Below are 17,349 nucleotides of genomic sequence, written 5' to 3'. Positions count from 1 at the left end.
CCCCCCCCCCACCAGGGGATCAGCCCTGGTGATTTTGAAGCCCTTAGGGATGTCCAGGGTAACAAACGGGTCGGACACATTGTCCAACCACGTTTCTGTGATAAACAATAGGTCAACCGGTCTGTCAGAGAGGAGTTGAAACACATCACAGTCATGCTTTTTTAAAGAGCGCACATTAATCAGCGCCGCTAGGATAGGTTGCGGCTTGGAGGGCTTAGACAGGGAGGCGGGGGATTGCGAGCATAAGAGAGAGACTGAGCGTAAGCAGAAACCGCATGCGGCACAGGTATTGTCCTGGGCCGTCCGCAAGTCAAACTGAGAATGAGAGTGGCCTGCTGGAAGGTGGAAATCCCACAGTGGCTCCCTGGAATAGGACACCCTCTCCCGTGTGCCGGTAGGCCAACGGGCAGAATGACTGGCCCTGGCCGCTTCCGGGACGCTTCCGGGCGCAGACGGGCTTGCCTTAGGTGCGCCTTTGGCGCGCCAGCGGCATGCCCGCTGCGCCTCTGCACAGCGGGCATATTTATAGGCCGGCAGCCAGAGAAAACTAGAGAGCGCACTGCCAAAAATGGCGTCTCTCAGTGGCTGACCGGCGAAGCAGGAAGTGAGGACAGCCCCCCTTGTGAATGTTCAAATTCCCCACACACGGTAATTTTAAAAGTTCAGGCTCTTAAAATAGCAACATATAAATCACCATCCACAGTAAAAAATCAGAGCAGCTAAGAATTGTGTGCAAAATCGGCAATAACAGGTCCGAATGCAAGCGTTTATCAGGTGAGGCGCGACCCGGAAGGGTATTAGTAGGGAGATATAGGCATGAAAAGGGAAGAAAACTAGAAAGCTAACTATGTTCTCAGTCTCTAACATGAATAAGTGAGCCGATGGTTTCGCATGCCGCTTCTATTCATGCAGTATGCAAGTGCTTCAATAAAGTTGGATGATTTAAGATTTGCAAAAAGGGGTGTCCATAGAAACATGTGTGAAATACAAAACTGCAAATTATGGAAAACATACAGGAAAACATAAGGCTGATATGCCTGTAACATATTACATGGAAAAGAGGAAAACAGTTAATGGAACAAAAACTTACAATGTTTTTTGCATGGGAATTGATCTGTTCATAGAGAATAAATAATGAAATACGAGGCAAGTATAAGTAAGTCTCATATTAAGCATACAAGTGAGAATGGTCGGGGGAAGGGAATATTAGAGTAAAGTGACAATTCCAAAATTCATAGATCACAATGAAGTAATAATGATCTTAGGTTCATCATAATAAATAGCTAACGGTGGGGGGCGCTAGAGAGCCCACGGCAAGATGGCCGCACTGTAGTGCAGCTCAGCCGGCCGTGAGCAAACAACGCATCATTATCCTACATGAATGCCAGAGAAGTAGCGTGAAACTGGATGGAAAGCCCCCGCAATTACCGTGGGCATAAGTAGATGCCAAAAGGAATTGATGAAATCAGCGCATGGAGACCCTGATGCGAGTCGGGCCCGGCGATCGGACAAATGGAGGCGGCCTCGTAACGGGCGCGACCGCGGAGTGACTCAAGCGCGACCTAAGCTTACAGCGATTGGTGATTGGCAAGCTGCCAGCAAAATACAGACATTACCTTGTGGAGCTGCAGTCCGGGGAGAGGCGGATCGACGTGAGGTGGAAGCTGCGAGGACCGCGTCTGAGGCCCCAGCGAGCCGTTGGTGCCGATACTGGTGAGTGGCGCGCAACCCCACCCAGGCCCTGCTGCGCTGCGGGGCTGCCCAGCGAGGGACTCGGCAAAGCTTGCCTCCGACTTAGGTCCCTGCCTACCAAGACGGCCTGGGGAGGAGCTGGTGACGAACATTCAGGCCCGAGCATGCGGGGATCCCTGGACCTTACAGCCTCCGCCCTGGCCGTGGAGCCCAGACACCCAAGTGACGCCGCAGCGCATGGCGGGGAACACCGCGCCACTTGGATTCTGCTGTGGGTGGCCAGGTGGGACCCTCACTAATAGGTGCAGACTGTGACCCAGCTAGAGCAGGTATGCTTGTGCTGCGACTCCGTCCCTCCTGCTTAGAGACACAGTGCGCCATACGATACGTGGGACCTTCTCGCTGCTGTCGATAACACGTTTGCCAGTGCAATCAATCTGCATAATAGATAAGGGGCGTGGCGGCTGCCAGTTCAATAAGACTTGGGTACAGTGGCCTACTGGGTTGAGGAAAACAGCTACACAGGAAGAGCCCCCCTCTATATTGGACTCATTAACAATTTACAACAGCTCCATAGAACATTGGCTGCTGAAGGAGGTAGAGCGGGAATGGCAGCAGGTGCTTCACTCTGCATGCCATAAGCGCCAAAGACCACGTGCTCCCAGAGCGGGACGTACAATCAGCAAGGGCCGCACGATGACTGACTATAACTCAGCAATTGCTTGACCACAACAGCATAGGGGCACCAGGACGTTGGTCACACGCAGTCTGTAGCGCTGCGACACCGCGTGGGCTGTCTAAACAAACGGGAGCCTGACAACACTAGCTAGCCCAGTCACACGGTCGCACATCTGTCTCCTGAGTACACTGCCTCTCACACAGTTGACAACAGCAGCTGAATCTGATAGGGAAACCGGACAAAGCACAACCTAAGCTGTCGTTTGAAACCAAAAAAGTCAGCCGTGCCACTAGTGACATCGCATCCAACATGGTCAACCAAGGCACAAGCCTAGACACACTCGCAGCCATGCTAGCGGCGGTGCAACAAGGTTTGGCGACCATCGATGGGAAAATAGACCACCTAAATCTCCGCATAGATCAAGTTGGACCAACAGGCGAACCGGATTACTGACGTGGAAGCCCACATATCCACAACGGAGGACGTCACGCAAGATCTACAAACAAAAAGCCTTATCATGGAGAAGGTGATGGCCATAATACAGGCCAAGAACGAGGAGCTGGAGGCGTGCTCCAGGCGAAATAATGTTCGCATCACAGGAGTGCCGGAGTCGACCAATACAGGACGCATGGAACAATACGTTGAAACTCTCCTGACAAACATTTTTGGAGCGGAAGAGCTGTCTCCCATTCTCATAGCCGAGAGAGCTCACCGCACTCTTGCGCCAAGGCCACCACTGGGATCGCCACCAAGACCAATTGTGGCCAGACTCCTAAACTACAGGGACCGTGACACGGTTCTCAAGCTGGCAAGGGAAAAGGGTACCATCAATCACCAAGGAAACGATGCCGATACTGGACGCCCTACTCCATGGCGGCAATTGGCGAGGTATATATGACTGGGTGCAGGCGGTGGCCACAAAGCTGCTATCCTTTAAGGACTTTAGTACTGACTGGGGCGTTCCCCAGGGGCATTTCCTACTCTATGGGGAAGTTATGGGGGCTATGAGGCGACAATGGGGGTTGGGTATGACGGAACCGGAGCGACAGGCCACCTGCGTATATATAAGCCTGGCCGGGGAAACCATCAAGGCGGTCGCATGTCTCTGCAGGGCCATTGGGAGAGATACCATATTGCCACTAGATCGGTTGAAAATCCAATGGGAGGGGGACATTGCCAGTTCGATAGCGGATAAGGACTCGGAGAAAGTACTTGAAAGAGCAGCTAAGGTCTCCTAATTAGCTTTTATACGTTCGTCAGGGCTTATCTGACACGGGAGCGTATTAATAGGTATTTTGCCAGGGAGGGCCCCCGATGCCCGAGGTGTACTATGGTGGAAGCGACATACTTCCACATGGTGTGGAGCTGCACTTCATTAACACATTACTGGCAAGAAGTGACACTGTAGACGGCTAGGATCACGGAGAGGGTAATCCCATGCACACCAACACATGTACTGCTATGTTTGTTTCCACACACTGCCAAAACAAGGACCACGGATAGGTTCCAGGACCTCGCCCTTGTCCTAGTGAAGCGGGAAATTACTCGTAACTGGAAAGACCCGGGGCCATATTCTCAAGGAACGGCGATAACATTATCGCCGCTTTAGCGGCAGGAAACTGCTGCTAAAGCGGCGATAATGGGCTTGATAATATGCCCTTGTGAATTCCTATAGAAGCCCAGGTCCTGGTGTGAGCCTGGGCTTCTATGGGAATTCACAAGGGCATATTATCAAGCCCATTATCGCTGCTTTAGCGTCCGCTTCCTGCCGCTAAAGTGGCGATAATGTTATAACCGATCCTTGATAATATGGCCCCCGAGGGGCCCTAGTGTGCAGGGGTGGAAGCGGGAGCTAGTAAAATGGGTGGGTTGTGAGAGCAGGGCTCTTCTGAGGAATGCACAGCGAGGGATAGGCAAGGAGGATAGAGCCAGGGCTTGGGGAGCGTTGCTGAACGACATACAGCGAAATGGGCAGGCATCCAACGCTTCTACCCCTGAGAGGCCACCACAACAGGAGCTGCACTAGCGGCAGAGACAGGGAGAGAGTACACAGGGGATCCAGAATAGGGGTGGACATATAACATTCTTCCAGGAGAGGGTAACTACTGACCAGGGGATACCTGCGGAGGAATCTCATACACGTTCTGGCAAGAGGGGGTACCTTTCCGAGCTATGGAAGTTCAAGGTAGACAGCAGTGTGGGGGGGTGCCTAGTTCATTGTTTGGTTGAGTAGGGGGGAGGAAGGGGAGTAAGGGAGGTACGTGCAACATTCCCTATCCGGGCAACGGAAGGGAACAGTAGAACAATGGACTCCAATGAAAAGGGGCAACGCAATGGGATTTAGGGTAAATTGCCAATAGCTAAGGCCGGAATATATTTGTATTAGAATGAATAATGACACACCTTGATATTAAATGCCAATAAAGTTTGTTTAAAAAAATAAATAAATAATCACCAAGGAAACGTGCTACAATTTTTCCCAGACTTCACCATGGCGGTGCAGATGGCCAGACGGGAGTACCAACAAGTAAAGAACTATTTGCAGAAGGCCAACATAAGATATGCTATGCTTTACCCAGCCTGCCTTAAAATAATTTACAAAGGTAAAGACAAGATCTTCACCACCCCGAAGGCGGCCAAGACCTACGCCAAGTCTCTACTGAGAAGCGATCGGCAAAGCAACCATTCCAGTGATGAAGACTGATGATGCCCGCTGTCGAACCGTCACGTGGAGCTACGAACACAGGGACATTCCCGTTGTCACGACAACTGCAACATCCATACCAAAACACATCAGCCGAGCTCCTCACTCGGATACAACAACCGACTGGCACAACCTGTCATGCAGATCTCACGGCCCTCCCCCCACACCAACAGGGGAGTAAGATGGGACTCTGGCGCACCCCTACCATAGGTAAGCCCCGAACTGTTGTATACAAAGTTGTTAGCAGTACTGAGAGTGTATTAGACTAGGGGTGGGCGGAATTTGCGTAGTCGCGCTACGCAAAAGTCCGCGAAACGGCAACAAATCTCCCCGAGCGCGCGGAATTTCGCATGCTCGCGGAGATTTCTTGTTGCGCCCGTTGTAATCTTTGCAGGGTCTCAGGGGCAGATGAGGAGAAGGAATTGCCTGGTCACAGGAACTACACGAGGATTGCGCTCGAGAAAATGAAGATGCAAAGACATCCTTCAAGGATTACAGCTAACTTTTCAGGATGGAAATGGGGAGAAGGCACATCTACTTAACCACGCTCATGAATTCTACACGAGAATTGCGCTCAAGAAAATGAAGATGCAAAGACCTCCTTCAAGGATTACAGCTAACTTTTCAGGATGGAAATGGGGAGAAGGCACATCTGCTTAACCACGACCTCTCTCACAAATTCTACACGAAGATTGCACTAGAGAAAATGAAGGATGTGACAGGAGCATCGTGCCAGAATGAATAATGCCCTGCTTATTATCCAAGAAGATGCCACTGTTTTGTGCAATAACTCTCTCAACTGGAGTACTTTCTACTGGCTAATCATTAAGGGCTACCTCGTTGGGTAAATGTATAGTGCTTTTCCGACACCACAGCTGCGTAAAGTGCCAGGAGAGTTGTCTCCAGTGACCATGTGTGTCTGTAACTTTGCCACCGCGCCAAAAAGGGGTCCCTTGAGTGAGCTGTCCATCATAGTGGGTAAAGGGCGGGAAGATGTTGCATACCGCTAGTGTGTGTGGGCAGGGCCAAACGGGCGGGGCTTCTTGTTCTAGGGCAGTTCACATGCCTCTTGTTTATAAAAGGTCAGAGACCGACCAGAGCAGCAGATGAGGAGAAATAACCTCATGGTCACGGGAACAACACAGGGATTGCGCTTGAGTAAGTCATGGATGCAAAGACCTCCATGAAGCATCACTAATTTTTGACGGTAGATTTGGGGAGAAAGCACACCTGCCCAGCTTCGTCTGAGCTCCCTAATTTTTTGGGCTGATTAATGCGTTACCGGATTTGAGCTTCAACTCGGGCACCTGCTTATCTGTAAGTGCTTCCTGTTGAGGTTTAAGTTTTGTGACAGGAGCATCGTGCCAGAATGAATCCTGCCCTGCTTATTTATCCAAGAAGATGCCACCGTTTTGTGCAATACCTCATGCCCACGAATTCCGTTCCGCTGCGCATTGCGGAGCTTTTGGCATTTCCGCGTTCCTCGCGGAATGCGGAAATGCCGAAATTTCGCAAATTCCGTGAGCTGAACGGAATTTACCGCCCACCCCTATATTAGACACCACTCTGGAAGTGTTGGTTTTTCAAGTTCAAGGGACATTCTCCGGCATGGTTGGGATGCGGGAGTGGGAGTGGGCGGACTGCTAGTTTTGTATGTTTTTGTTCTTCCTTTCATGTATTTGAGTCATGCAGTAACAATATTACGAAAGCAGTTGTTTTAATATTATCTACATCCATACGAAGCACAATGGGATGCTGGAACAGGTTGGAAATAGAACATTGAGATGTCTAACATGGAACGTCCGGGGGTTAAATAATCCTAGGAAGGTACGCCGTGTGATAGCTTATCTAAACAGACATGAAATAGAGATAGCAATGCTACAGAAAACGCACCTCACCGCCCACACTGACAAGGCCCTGGGCAGATTTAGTAGTAGCATCATCTTACTCAACATACTCCCGAGGGGTCAACATTCTGGTTAAAAAAGGAGTACAACTCCAAATAGACCAGGTGCTAAGGGATGACCAAGGTCGCTGGGTGATACTAACGGGCACACTAAGAGGCACACGCATGGCCCTGATCAATACCTATGGGCCTAACATAGACGACCCTGACTTTTACACCTCCATTCGTAACCGACTCAGAGATCTGACATACACCGACCTTTTATGGGGAGGCGACCTCATCATCACACTCAACGCGGAGCAGGAGAGGTCAATGAACGCAACAAAGCACCACAAACAGGCCATCAGGGAGTTCTGGGCATGCATGGATGAGTTTGAGCCGGTAGACACATGGCTGAGTTTGAACCGGTAGACACATGGCGACTCCGACACCCGGATACAAGAGAGGGCACATATGCATCTACCATGCATTCCAGATAGTCCAGATTGGACTATTGGCTAGTTACATCACGCGCTAACGGGTGGGTGACTGACATCCGACACCTTCCCCGGACGCTCTCTGACCATAAACCTGTGCTACTGGTAGTGGACATACACATATACACACCACCTCAATACCTATGGCGTTTTAACGCCAAGTCCCTACTAGACCCTGTTTACAGCGACACTATACGGGGGCAGTGGAGGAATACTTCTAGCTGAATGTGGGGTCGGTGGAGGATCCGGGAGTGGTGTGGGAGGCATTCAAAGCTACCATTCGGGGGAAGTGCATCAGCACCAGCGTAGGGATACTAAAGGATATACGCTCCAAACTACAGAGCATAGAGGCAAACATCCAACTGCTAGAGACAGAATGTGAAAACACACCACACGTAGAGGTCCTAAGGCACATAAAGGAGCAACTCACACTCTACAATGAATTTGCAGAGAACAAGCTTAAATACCTGACAAGGAAGCATACCGCTAGGGCCTATGGTGAAGGGGGCAGGTCAGGGCATACTCTAGCCCAGAAAATACAAACAAAAAGCACACAGCACACAGTAATACAACTTAACGACGATAGCGGGGTAACTCACTTTGACAACGCGGGTATCTCCTCCACCTTTGCTATAGCCTACAATAACATGTACGCATCGACAGGTGCCACAGACACGGAAACACTGACAGCATACCTAGAGGACATAGCTCTGGTGTGGTTGTCCGATGGCCAGAGAGAATATCTGACCCAACCGGTGACAGTCCCAGAGGTCCAAGAAGCAATCAGGTCGTTGCCGATGGCAAAGCGTCTGGCCCTGATGGACTCACAAACAAGTTCTATAAAGAATATGCAGACCTACTTAGTCCGCATCTATTAGCTATGTACGCCGATGCTCATGAGAAGCAGATTCTCCCTCCCACACTCAGAGAAGTGCTAATAATCACACTCCTTAAGCCTGACAAACCGCCCGACAGCTGGGATTCATATCGCCCGCTGTCTCTTATCAATACCGATGCCAAAATATTGGCCAAGGTGATAGCCACTAGACTGATACCATTAATGCCCTCCATTATACTCCCTGATCAAGCGGGATTCATCCCGAACCGCTCAACCTCACACAATATCCGCACCATGTTTGCACTGCTACATGTCTTAAACCTGGAGTTGGAGGCGGCGGCCGTCCTATTGGACGCGGCCAAAACCTTTGATTCAGTGGAATGGGGCTATATCTTTGCCATAATGCAGAGGATGGATATGCCTGCTAGGTTCCTAAATTGGATAAAGCATCTTTACTCCGACCCGGTGGCCAGAATTAAAGTGAATGGGGAGGTATCAGGACTGATGCGGATTAGGCGTGGTACACGACAAGGCTGCCCGCTCTCACCACTACTTTTTACCATAGCATTAGAACCACTTGCCTGTAAAATACATCAAAAACATGCAGATGCGGTATTCCGGTTCCATCAATGCCAAATAGGCATATCTCTCTACGCGGACGACATGGTGCTCTATGTGAGAGAACCTCAGCACAACTTGTTGAGACTCTTGAGAGATTATATCCGCTTTGGGGGATTTTCTGGGCTTCAGATAAACTGGAATAAATCCACGATTGTCCCTCTTACAGAGTGTACTCAGGCCTGCTCATTGAACTACCCTCTAGAGTGGCAGACAGACCCAGTCAAATATCTGGGAATCTGGATTCATAGGGACCAGGCGGAAGTCATCAGAATGGATTATGGGAGGGCAATCGACAAACTTGAGGGGAAGCTGTATAAGTGGGCCAAACTCCCCTTATCACTGGCGGATAGGCTAGCCATTATAAAAATGGTCATACTACCCAAATTTCTCTACCTATTCACCAACATCCCGATTACACTTCCGAACAACCTTTTCAAAGCAATCCAAACATACATTAACAAAATGGTGTGGGCGGAAAAGCAAGTGAGAATTAGCTGGGACACGCTGTCACTCCCCTACAATCAAGGAGGGATTGCCGCCCCAAACTTTAAACTCTATTATCTATGCACACAGGTATAATATAAAGAGTGGGCATAGTTGGCGGAGTATTGCTCCGCTTCCCACTTAGTAAAACAGAGACTTCATATACTTTTGGTATAATAACAAGAATCCCTGTCTTTACATGCTAAAATGCATATAGTCATTTCACAAAAGTGAAAATGAAAATTTAGCAAGCAGTGAGAGAGGTGATGATTTTGAGATCCTATATCAAAATAATTCTACAAAGAGCTGCAGTTCAACTCGTCGTTACTAGGTGTCCCTCACGAGTTAAATGCAAAAGCATTGAAATTATCACATCAAGCTGCAGTTCCACTAGTCGTTACTAGATGTCCCTCACGAGTCAAATGCAAAAGCATTGAAACCCTTTCATGAAGCTGCAGTTCAGCTCTTTGTAGAATTTATAGCATTAGCTCTCAGCTCAGGGTTTCAATGCTTTTGCATTTGACTCGTGAGGGACACCTAGTGATGACTAGTGGAACTGCAGCTTCATGAAAGGGTTTCAATGCTTTTGCATTTGACTCGTGATTGATATCTAGTAACGACTTGGGCGTGGTTTGAAGTTTGTCTTTGGTGGTTTCTGTGGCTTTTCTCTTGTAGCCTTTTGGGTATTGCCACCCTTCATCGTCCATGCCGTTTTGGGGGTGAAGCTCTGTTTTCTCTTCTTTTTCGTGAGCTATTTTTTCAATGACTGACTCCATCTGTTGAACTGCTCGCAATATTTGGGAGTCTGAAGGTGGGGTGTTTCCCTGTGGTTCTTTGGTTGTGTTATTAGTTATTAGTCCTCTCTAGCTCTTTCACAGATGGTCCGTCCACGCAGAATACTGAGACGTCATCCATGTAGAGGGAGCACTTCACTTCTCCTCGTCCTCCGCTTCCTGGTGCCTTCACTCCTCTGGTGTTCCTGTTTTGCCGGATGGGTTCGGCGAGGAGTTCAATCACGCAGATGAATAGAAGGGGGGAGAGCGGGAAGCCCTGCCTCACCCCTGACAGAATGGGGAACGGTTTGGTTCTCTAGCCATTTACCAGTGCCGTGCTGGAGATGTCTCTATACATTGTTTTCACCATGTCACAGAAGAAGTCCCCCAGTCCCAGTGCTCTGAGTGTCCGGTCCATGAACTCATGGGAAACGCGGTCGAACGCCTTTTCCTGGTCCAGGCTGACTAAGGCCGTCGGGACCTTGCTGCCCTTGACGTACTCAATCGTGTCCCGGACCAGGGCCAGGCTGTCCGCGATTTGCCGACCCGGTATCCCACAGGACTGGTCAGGGTGGATTATCTTCGCTATCATTTTCTTTAGGCGGTTGGCCATTACCTTCGCGAGAATCTTGTAGTCCACATTGAGGAGAGAGATGGGCCTCCAGTTTTTGAGGTCTTCCCTCTCTCCTTTTTGTTTGTACAAGAGTGTTATCATACCCTCACGCAGGGATTGCGGCATACTGCCCCTGCCCACCACTTCCTCGTAGAGGTCCAGCAAGTCTGGCTCGATCAAGTCCCACAGTTCGACATAAGGTTCCACTGGGAGACGGTCATTCCCGAGGGTCTTGCCTCTCTTGGAGGCTGTGGCGGCCAAGTGCAGCTCTTCCAGGGTGAAGGGCGCGTTCAGGCCCTCTTTCTCTTCCAGACCCAGTGCCTTTGAGATGCCTTCGAGGAAACTATCTGCCTGGTCTCTCTCTGACAACTTCGGCGAGTAGAGTTCGCCGTAAAAGTCGGTTACGACTTTCATGACTTCCTCTTTCCCACCTTGGAGGTTGCCCTGCGAGTCCCGAAGCTCAACCAGCGGTGTGTGGGTCGAGTGAAGTTTCTTGAAGAAGAACGAGTTGCATTTCTCGTCCTTCTCAAAATTTCTCGGTTCTGGTCCGGAAGATGATTTTCCTGGATTCTTCCCTAAAGGGCTCTGTGAGCCCTTTTCGGGTTTCCTCCAGGTCGTCATCCACGTCCCATCCCCTGAGCTTGAGTTCGTACAGTTGCTGCAGTTTGCTCTGCAGCTTCCTGAACGTCCTCTTCTTTTCCAGTGCAGCAGCTCTGTTTGCATCGTGGAAGAAGCTATAGAACCTGTCCTTCACCCATTCTCACCACTCGCTTGCGGAGTGAAAGAGGTCCTTCATGTCCCTCCACTCTACGTACACGGTTCTGAGGTTCACCACTTTTCCTCGTTTTCCAACAAAGAGCAGTTCAGCTTCCACGATCCTGGTCCAGCGGGGAACTTCCCTGTAAGTTCCCCCTCGAAACTGACTGCTCTGTGGCCAGAGAAGTGGACGGCGACCATTGAGCTTCGTCCAGGCTTTACTGTTGGGGAGGTGAATAGGAAGTCGATCCGTGAACGCACGGACCCGTCCGGCCTACTCCAGGAAAAATTCCTGGTGTTCGGTCCCATGCTCCCGATGACATCCTGGAGGGACGCCTCACCTATCATCTCCACCAACAGCCTGGACGTCACATCCATCCCTGCAGAGCCAGACCCACTGCGTCCATCCGGCTCTACTATGCAGTTGAAATCACCACCCATCAGAATGGTTCTCGAGGTCCCGAGTTGCATCCTCAGCACCCTGAATATCTCGAGTCGCTCATTCTTCTCTGGGGGGGCATAGACATTGATGAGCCTAACAGCCTCACCGGCCCACGAGCCGTCCATGACCAGCACTCTGCCGTTGACCTGCTCGGTGACCTTGTCTATGGTGAACTGCCTCCCCTTGATTAGAATGGCCACTCCAGATGATTTGCAATCGTTCCCTCCAGACCAGAAAGATGGCCCGTGCGACCACTGCCATTCAAGCTGGCTGTAAGACTTGGCGTACGGAATCCCGCATTCCTGTAGAAAGTAGATATCTTGGTTCTGGGTGGCCAGGAGGCGCAACGTGCCGACCCGCCTAACCTGACCCTTCACACTACTGACGTTTAGGGTGAACAATGATATCGCCATTGTGTCCGCGCTATCTGTCAGTATCTGGTTTTGAACCTACTGGGGTTGAAGGCCCTGGGGTGCTCTACTTGGGTCCTGAACCACCTGTTGGTCCTGCTCTCCCCTTTCTTCTGGGGCGTCTTCGGTGCTCTCGATGAGCACTTCTGTTCCTATTTCTGGGGTCCACTGTGCTGCGTCTGGTGGTGGTCCCATCATGGTGAGGTGACGATGGAATTCCTGGAGGACCGTTTCGATCTCCGCTAATTCCTTGTCTTCCTCGTCTTCCATCTCTGCATTGTTTCTGATGCTCTTGGTGTCGCTGACGAGGATGACGGCGTCATCGTCATCTTTCTTTTCTTCGGTGCCTGCTGTGGTCACCTTCTTGCTGGCCAGGAAGTCCTCGTTGGCTGGTAGCTTCCTCTTGTTGGCGTTAACTCGCTGGAGGGTTTTTTCCGGTGTTGTCCCTTCCTCCAATGTCTCCGGCTTGGGTCTGGGTTGCGGTGTTCCATGTGAGGTTGCCTTCTGGATTCTGGCGCTGGTGCGTCTCTGCGCCTTCTCCTCTTCTCTATCCTTCGTGGTCTTTTGGTGCAGCGTCTGGGAACGGACCTGGCTCCATGACTCCTGGATCCCGTTGTCCTCGTCTCCACTGCTTTTCTCGAGTTTTCCTTTCTTCTTCTTCTTTTTCTCCTTCTTCTTCTCTTTCTTCCCCTTTGCTGTTGCGGAGTCTTCTACCTCTGTCTCCACTTCCTTGTCCTCTGTTTCTGGCATTGGGGCTGTTTCTTTTGGTGTTTCCTCTGGTGGGGCTCCTTGTGGTGCTCCGTCCTCGGGGCCTCCCTTGGGTTGGTGGACTTCCTCGGTCAGTGCCGTCCCAGACGGTGGTGTTGGGTCCTCCGCTGCATCAGGTCCTGCCTTGGGGTCCTCTGGGTTCTTTGTGCCTGTTCTTGTAGGTGTTGTGTTCTCTGGAACTTGGCTTTCCTTGTCTCCCATCCTGGTTGCTGCTGGTGTCTTTGCAGCCTCGTTTCTGGCTTCCGTCAGGAGGGTGTTCAGTTGTGCGTTGGCTGCTTGGGATACCTCGGTCTGGTGTGCCTCCAGGCTGAGTTCCATGCAGTGGCCGCTGCGAAAGTATTTGGCAGGTCAGATTTGGGGCATCGGTAGTGGGTGTGGCCCTCACCTCCGCAGAGGTTGCACTTCTTGATCCTGCTGCATGTGCTTGCTTCGTGGCCAGACTGCAGATTCTGCAGAACTTTTTTGGGCAGTCCTTGCCAAAATGTCCCATGGCCTCCCACTTCCTGCAGATGAGGGGTTGTCCCGGGTATCTGATCCTCCCTTCGTCGGCTCCCAGGTAGAAGCTCACCGGTGGGTGTTTCAAACCGTCTCTCCCTTTAGGATCCTTGTGGAGGTCGATGATTGCTCACCAGGTCGTGTCCCAAACTTCATTGGCGTCTCTGACCTTTGTGGGTCGGTTCTGGATGGCGCCGTACCTCTGGAGAAGCGACGCGATGTGTGGTCATCTCAACTGTTACCCTCTTCTCTGTGGTCTCCGGAGCCAATCCTGTATCAGGCTGAAGGCTCTATAGGGTGCTTCCTTCTTTTTCCCTTGGAAGAGGTCCCAGTACTTCCTGAAGAGGGCCTGAGTGATAAAACTAAGGAGCAAGATCATGCCTGAGGCAGAAGCCTGGCAACTCAGCACATCAGCCACTGGGACCCCTGCTGGTTTGAGAACCTTGCTAAAAAACAGGTCCCTGTTCAGTCTGGGCCCTCCCTTGTCTATCATCTCCCACCACATGACCTGGGCGTGCCGTTAGGAGACGTTGTACCCATTGAAGGGGTCGGGGGCTGTCCCTTCCCTCCACTCCCTGGTTTAGCAGCTTTGGGGGGTTCAGGTGCACCTATTTTTGGCCCTGAGGCTTGTGGCCCTGAGGCCTTTGGGGCACCAGGCTTCCCAGCGCTGGTGCTTGTTTTTGCAGGTGCGTCCTTACTTGCCCCGGTGCTGCCCTCCCCAGGGGGCATGGGGGTGGATTTCTGGACATCCAGTGGGGGGATGCCTTCTGGGATGTTAACTGGGGCTCCAGTGTCCATTTCTTCCATTTTGGGGGATTTTTGGGCATACCGGTAATTTCGGGAGTTTCGGACGGTTTTACCGCTTCACCTTGGATCCTACGCCTGGATACCTGGGGTGTCTCCCAGCAGACCACAATGGTCTGCAGTGCAAGAAACACTGTCCAGTCACTCCCTAGAGCTAAGGCAGGGTTATAGGTGTTACCACCTAAGCATAAATCTCCTTGCCAGAGGTCTGGGTGCTGTACAGGCCTGTGAAGGGTGTTAGGAGGTTTTTAGGCCTCCAGCATTAGTCCAACCAAACGCCAGGAAAGAGAGAGTGAGAGAGCGCAATGTTTCCGGTGCTCTAAAGCTGACCACAGGTCCTTGGGGGTTCTGTTTTGTGTTCCTAGTGAACAAACAGACACCAGCACTCTGGTGCCCCTCTTCTGGCTAATTTAAAAGCTCGGCAGGCTTTCATTAAATTTGCATAAAGCAAATTTATTCACTTCAAAGTCAGTCATAGCACTGTCCAAATCAAATGTTACTAGCACAAAAATTGCACTTTCAAACTGATTAGTACAGATACTACACTTGATCTTAACCAGAAGATCAAAAAGCAAAACATCTGTCTTTACATGCCAAAATGCATATAGTCATTTCAGAAAAGTAAAATTGAAAATTTAGCAAGCAGTGAGAGAGGTGATGATTTTGAGATCCTCCCTAACCTATGGAGAAAACCAAGCAGATGCCTTGAAAACAAAGAGCACATCTTGCTGAACGATTCGGTGGTGGTCCCATCCTCTTAGGGCCACCCCAAGCACAGTTATGGGCAAAAATACAATCCCAACCAAAGGCCCTGCAAAGCATTATGGGACGAGATTACCAGTGGGCAGTGAATATTATATTATCCAATATCAAAATAAATCTACAAAGAGCTAATTTCCGGTCCAGGGAGGACCTGACCTGGCAGTTCGGTCTGGACTGTTCCCATGGGGCACAGGGTCAAGACTGATTTGCATATGGATGGGTCCAAACTGGGGTGGCGTAGTGGGCAAAAGAACAATGGATTTAAGCCAGATCTTTTGACTGGGGGGAATGTTTGCATTTTCAGCATTCCGTCCATCATTTGTTTGCTGTAACACTTTTCGCTCTAAGTGGGATTGGTATGCCCAAACGTGGGTCCCTTGCTCACTGTGCCACTGGATTCAAGCTAGCCTGGCTGAAGAAGGGTGACATACCCTGAAACTGGTCCCAGGATGCTTGTTTCCAGTCCAGGGAGAACCTGGCCTGGCAATTCGGTCTGGACTGTTCCCATGGGGCACAGTGTCAAGACTGATTTGCATATGGCTGGGTCCAAACTGGGGTGGTGAAGTGGGCAAAAAAACAATGGATTTAACTCAGATCTTTTGACTGGGGGAGAATGTTTGCATTGTCAGCATTCTGTCCATCATTTATTTGCTGTAACACTTTTTGCCCTAAGTGGGATGGGTATGCCCAGACATGGGTTATTTTCTCACTGCGCTACTGGATTCAAGCTAGCCTGGCTGAAAAAGGATGATATACTTTAGAACCGGTCCCAGGATGCTTGTTTCCAGTCCAGGGAGGTCCTGGTTTGGCAGTTTGGTCTGGTCTGGTTCCATGGGGTACAGGGTCAAGACTGCTTGGCATGTGGTTGGGTCCAAACTGGGGTGGCATATTGGGCAAAAGAACAATGGATTTAACCCAGATCGGTTGACTGGGGGAAAATGTTTGCATTGTCATCATTCTGTCCATCATTTGTTTGCTGTGACACTTTTTGCCGTAAGTGGGATGGGTATGCCCAGACGTGGGTTTCTTGTTCACTGTGCCACTGGATTCAAGCTAGCCTGGCTGAAGAAGGGTGACATACCCTGAAACAAGTCCCAGGATGCTTGTTTCCGGGCCAGGGAGGATCTGGTCTGGCAGTTCGGTCTGGACTGTTCCCATGGGGCACAGGGTCAAGACTGATTTGCATATGGCTGGGTCCAAACTGGGGTGGCGTAGTGGGTAAAAGAACAATGGATTTAACCCAGATCTTTTGACTGGGGTAGAATGTTTGTGTTGTAAGCATTCCAATCATCATTATTCTGCTGTAACACGACGTAAAGTGTGCGTCACATAGTAAGGGGGAGGATTTTGTCACGGTGGGTAACAGATTCGCAGACGAAGTCGCCCGCTTTTGCGCCCGCATGTATGCATCTTTATTGAGGAATATGTTGTCGAGAGCACAGAGAAGACCAAGCTCAGCATGATGCTAGCTATTGCAGACACTTGGGATGAGGTCTGGCATTTAGAATTGGAAGCGACAGATTAGGAACAAGCCAGTTGGATTAGAACAGGTTGTGAAAAGGGGAATAATGACACTTGGGATTCAACTGATGGCAGGGCAGTACTACCAGATTGTTTGTTGAGTCCCATGGTGAGTAGCTCACATAGGGAGAGATGCAATGGTGAGATTGTTCAGGCAAACTTGGTTCAACCCGATATTCTGTGTGATTGCTGATGCAGTGTTTCACATGCCAACAAATGAATGCTGGAAAAATAACTGGTTGCCTTGTGTCACATTGGGAGATGGATTGAGATACATCTTGGTTGTTGTGTGCATTTTTTCACGATGGGTGAAAGCTTATCCAACTAAAAGGTGTGATAGTCTCCCAGTAGCAAAGTTATTTGCTTTGGATTTCCAACTACATTGGTGATGATTTTGAGATTCTCCCTAACCTAGGGAGAAAACCAAGCAGATGCCCTGATAACAAAGAGCACATCTTGCTGAACAATTTGATGGTGGTCTCATCCTCCTAGGACCACCCCAAGCACAGTTATGGGCAAAAATACAATCCCAACCAAAGGCCCTGCAAAGCGTTATTGGATAAGATTAGCAGTGGGCAGTGAATATTATAGTATCCAATAGCAAAA

General features: G+C 50.2%; 1 non-coding gene across 1 annotated transcript; it reads right to left on the bottom strand.

The window, feature by feature from the left end:
- Window positions 1-14,845: 14,845 nt before the first annotated feature.
- LOC146835230 (U2 spliceosomal RNA) lies at window positions 14,846-15,036 on the bottom strand. Its single transcript, XR_014960950.1, has one exon. It is a non-coding gene; the product is annotated as a U2 spliceosomal RNA (small nuclear RNA).
- Window positions 15,037-17,349: the final 2,313 nt, after the last annotated feature.

This window comes from Triturus cristatus, chromosome 4_2 (genome assembly GCF_964204655.1).
Source record: "Triturus cristatus chromosome 4_2, aTriCri1.1, whole genome shotgun sequence".
Taxonomy (NCBI): Eukaryota; Metazoa; Chordata; class Amphibia; order Caudata; family Salamandridae; genus Triturus; species Triturus cristatus.
Note: the sequence above shows the minus strand (reverse complement) of the source record. Positions and strands in the feature narration are given on the sequence as shown.